The following is a 4,699-nucleotide window of genomic DNA, read 5'->3' on the forward strand; positions in this document are numbered from 1 at the left end:
AATGAGAGCGAAAAGCCCACACAAATAAGGACTTTATCACCCCCTCCATACCCCCTGAGCACAGCCAGCTTAGTAAGGGGGTGGGGACATTATCCTTCACCCCCAGGCTGCACCTCATCATGTCACTTTAAAGGACTTTATATTTTGCACTTCATCATTGTGATTGTTTTTCTGTATTGCTTTGTCTTCCACTGCATACTTGCACTAAATCAAATTCCTTGTCTGATTACTTACTATGGCTATTAAAGTGAATCTTGAATCTTGGTGATGAGAGACAGCAACACATAGTGATGATGATCAGTGTCGAAACAAAACCAAGGACAACACGAATCACAGATGTACTTATTTCTTTTTTTCATTATTTTATTTTTCAAATGGTCCAACTTTCAGAACATGAAAAACAAAACAAAAGACAAAAGGAAAACAAAAAGGAAAACAAACTCAGACACAAAGAAAGACAGAGAAAACAACAACAACAACAACACCACCACATACCGACATTACAACATGGTGCTACCAGCCACCTAAGAATGCAAAAGAGGTTATACATAAAATCTCGTGCGAGGAGTCCATGAGAAATCAACTGGGCAAGTCACTCGTCATTTCTAACCTCATCCAAGTAGGCCAGAAACGGGTCCCATATAGTTGAGGACTTCCTGAGTGAGTTAGTCCTCAAGAACCTGAGTCTTTCCATGTGCACAACCGAAAGCATGTCCGCCAGCCACAGCTGAAAAGAAGGCGGAGGGGGACTTCCACTCCTTCAGAATGAGTCTTTTGGCGACAGTCATCCCCTGCGTCAGAGACTGCTGCACAGCCATAGGGAGGAGCAGAGAGTATTCCAAGCAGCCAAAGATGGTGAGTATCACTTCCATGACTGTAATGTAAACATGGTAAAGCATGCATGACTGTCATCCTCACATGTGACGTCACTAAACACCAAAGAGGGAAATGCTTCGGGCCGCAGACAGCAGCTGACACCTTCCTCATGGTTTGTGGGCATCTTGACTCGACTGACTCTTCTTTGGTGACTTTAGACTTGGATTCGAACTCCGGGGAGTTGAGACTCAACTCAAACTCGAGATAAGAAGGGTAGATCTTGTGTAATTTATGCTTGGAGTAGTGAAGACGGTGAGCGACTTTAAATTGGATCAGCTGGTGTTTGCTATTAGATTCTCATAGTTCTTAATACATTTCGATAACCTTATTTCAGTTCAATTTGGGAAACTGTCAGGGAGAACCTGGTCCACGGCCATGAATACATCAGAAATAAATGAAGCCTGCGTTAGTTCATTCGAGACACGGAAGTCATAGGCTACGCCCCGGCTGTAACCAGCTGATTGGATCATCGTTTAATCATTCACCAATCACCATTCTCATGACAAGGCGGTCTGTTTAAATATGGCCCCCTCTCTCACTCTGATCTGTGCTGATGCTTTACTGCGGCTGCTGGCAATGCTTTGCCTCCACCACCCCAGCCTTCACCTTCTAGCTCAGTCTGTATAGCTCAAAGGCTAAACATGTATTCTAGCTCTAGTCTGCATGGCTCCCACTGTTGCCCACTACAGCTTTAAATGTATCTGGAATCTTATATCCCCATGGGGGATTTTGTTGCACTCCCTGCTCGGTTCAGGGAGGAGCAACTTCTGTAAAGTGCGGAGCCGTCAACGCCAAACATAACTGTATTTCCATTTATGCAATAAGTGGTTAAATGAGAGTGTTCTTGAATAAAATACATTTTTTGAAAAACTAGAGACAAAAAATTCATTAATTATTATTATTTAATTATTAATCCTCTCATCCTCACTGAAGTGAAGACTGATCATGTTTTGGTTCTCCAGCTCCATGGGTCTCTAATGAACATAGCCTTATCTTTGTCGATGGAAATTTTCAAGTGTAAACTGTTACATAATTCAATTGGGGCACAAAGACTACAGCCTAAATAATATTAATTTAGATAGGTGCTATACTTACATGAACTGATACGATAGAAGATATCATGTGAAAGTTAAATCTTTATTTCAGAAAATATGAAATGTGAGAAAATGACATTGATTTTGACTGTACACCACTGATGATCAATATCGCACTGTTAAATTCTCAAAACATGAAATGACAAAAACACATTTATTCAATACAAACTGTATGTCAATTGGTTATAATTGCTGGGTTTGTTATATTTGCACGCCAGTTAATAGCATTTATTTGCTTTGCACATCATCGTGTATTTTTCACCTGTAAAACTCAGAATTTGCATAGTTTATTCAGCGTTTATTGAGTGCACAACATCAAGGGCACGATGTTACACTCTCCAGAATGCTGTACTGAGTTGTTGGACAGATGCACTCAGCTCACACAGGAAAGCACATCCAAAAAACATTAGCCAAGGTGTGATTCATTTTGCTAGACGTTCATTTCCTGTTCTGTGAGCAGCTGCTGTCTTGTGTGTCACACATGCTACAAGTAACCACAAAATCATATCTACACACATACATGCATAGATACTCAGTACATACATGCATACATACTCAGTACATACATACATACATACATACATACATACATACATATTATACATACAGTACGTACGTACATACATACATACATACATACATACAGTACATAGCCACTCTGATACAAATATACCCATTGCATTGTTAGTAGAGAAAACTACTAGAATTACATAATAACATATCTATTGGACGATGCACAGCTTCATTTTTTTTCAAGTAAAAGACCAACAATATCAATCACTTTTTGACTAATTTCCTTCAATGAGCGTTTTCATTGTCCTCAGCTTGTATATTCAGAGTAGACCTTGCCGAGCTGAAGAGACTAAATTGTGGAGAAATGATACAGATGACAGAAGTGATGCATGATATGTTCGGAAAAACTCATTGACTTCAATAAATGAATTAGGAAATGTGCCTTGGGCATCATACAGATCAAGTAATATTTCTTTGAGTGTATTTCCTTCAATGTATGGAACTGAAAGTTGCGAGTGAGGCATTTCCACAAAACCTAATGTACCTAATGTATATTCTTCACAGAATGAATCTTAGCACGATTGGGATGAATGCTGTTGTTAACTATTGGATATATAAGACAGAACATATTAGCATTTTGATGGCACTGAACAGAAATCTTCCAGAGGAGAGTTTGAGACCTCTAGATGTGCGTCGAGGCTCTGCGCTCCATGGAGCTGGACCTGGACAGGTATCGGCTCGTAGTGCGGCCCTCATCTGCCATCGCATTCTCCATCTTAGAGAGCACAGAGCTCTTTAACTTCCGCTTGAAGTCATTGCCCATGAAAACATACAGCACAGGGTTAAGGAAGCTGTTTGCTGTAGCCACAGACGTGCCAATTTGGAGCCCAATAGTTATTAAGTCCTTGTTGAAGTATTTGTGGTTCAGCTCAAGCAGGACAAAGACATGGTAGGGCAGCCAACAGATGAAGAAAGTGGCGATGAGGGCCGTCATGACTTTGAAGGGCTTGGAGGATTTGGTCATCCTGTTGTTTTGAAGTCTCATTATAATGACAGAGTAGCAGATGACGATGATCAAAAATGGGGCAACGAAGCCTCCTAGGAAGCGGCTCACGGCGATTGCCTTTTGGCTGTGTTGGTCCGGGTATTTGTTGAAGCAAATGGTCTTCCCCAGGTAGCTATCGACATCCCGGAAAATGACAGAGGGGATGCTCAGTGTGATGGAGACAACCCAGGCTAAGACAACAACCACAGAAGCTTTCCTAATGGTGCGGTGGTTCTGAGCCCAGACCGGACACATGACCGACACACAGCGGTCAACACTGATGATGACCAGGAGAAAGATGCTGCTGAACATGTTGAGGAACATAACAAAGGAGGTGAACTTGCACATGAAGAGGCCAAAGTTCCACTCACCCATCACCATGTATGTGATGGTAAACGGAAGGCAGGCGCAGAATATGAAGTCGGAGATGGCAAGGCTCAGGTACCAGGTGGTGTTGACCGTCTTCTTCATCTTGAACCCAGAAATCCAGATGACCAGCGCATTCCCGCAGAATCCCAGCAGAAAAATGACTACGTTGCCCACCAACAGAGTGACACATGAGGCTTCCTTGAAGCATGTTGATCTGTGTTTAAAAACTGGCTCGGGCTCATCAAAAGGTTCTTCTTCGTAAGTGTCATTGCCGCCGTACATGTAAAAATCCTCAAAATCAAATATTACTTCACCCATTGTTGCTTGAGTAGCAGGATCGACTTTAAAAAACCCTGTGAAAGAAAAGAAGGTATGTAATATGAATAGGATCTATGCTAGCCTAGGATTTAGCTATTTTCCCCACAGGGATCATTAAAGTTTCATGTAATCCAATATAAATGAATTGCTGTATATTAATTGAATTATAAAATACATACCTAGCTAGACCATTCACTGAATGTTGACTTGATGCTGTCCGGAGCTGAATGTCAACCGAGCTGTGCTGCCTCTTAAGATTCATTCCAACCCAAAATAACCCATCATCTGACTGAGCGTTTCTCAACACTTCCATCCTCCAAATACTTTCACTACTGCATTTTTATCACCGGCCTCTTGATCTTCTTGTTGTTTTGTAGATGTTGTGTCCATACTGTAATTGTACATAGTCCCCTTTTATGAAGTTGCAAAACATGGGAACATTTACTACTTCCAACAAACATCCACCCACAACAGCCCTTCTCTT

General features: G+C 41.4%; 1 pseudogene across 1 annotated transcript; it reads right to left on the reverse strand.

Annotated features, from left to right (window-relative positions):
- Window positions 1-2,054: 2,054 nt before the first annotated feature.
- Window positions 2,055-4,427, reverse strand: LOC310783667 (chemerin-like receptor 1 pseudogene; annotated as a pseudogene). Its single transcript, XR_014554068.1, has 2 exons — window positions 4,395-4,427; window positions 2,055-4,250 (listed from the first exon to the last, which is right to left on the reverse strand). The product of XR_014554068.1 is annotated as a chemerin-like receptor 1 pseudogene (transcript).
- Between the last annotated feature and the right edge of the window lie 272 nt (window positions 4,428-4,699).

Source organism: Poromitra crassiceps (assembly GCF_964638095.1).
Source record: "Poromitra crassiceps genome assembly, chromosome: 10".
NCBI classification, from domain to species: domain Eukaryota; kingdom Metazoa; phylum Chordata; class Actinopteri; order Beryciformes; family Melamphaidae; genus Poromitra; species Poromitra crassiceps.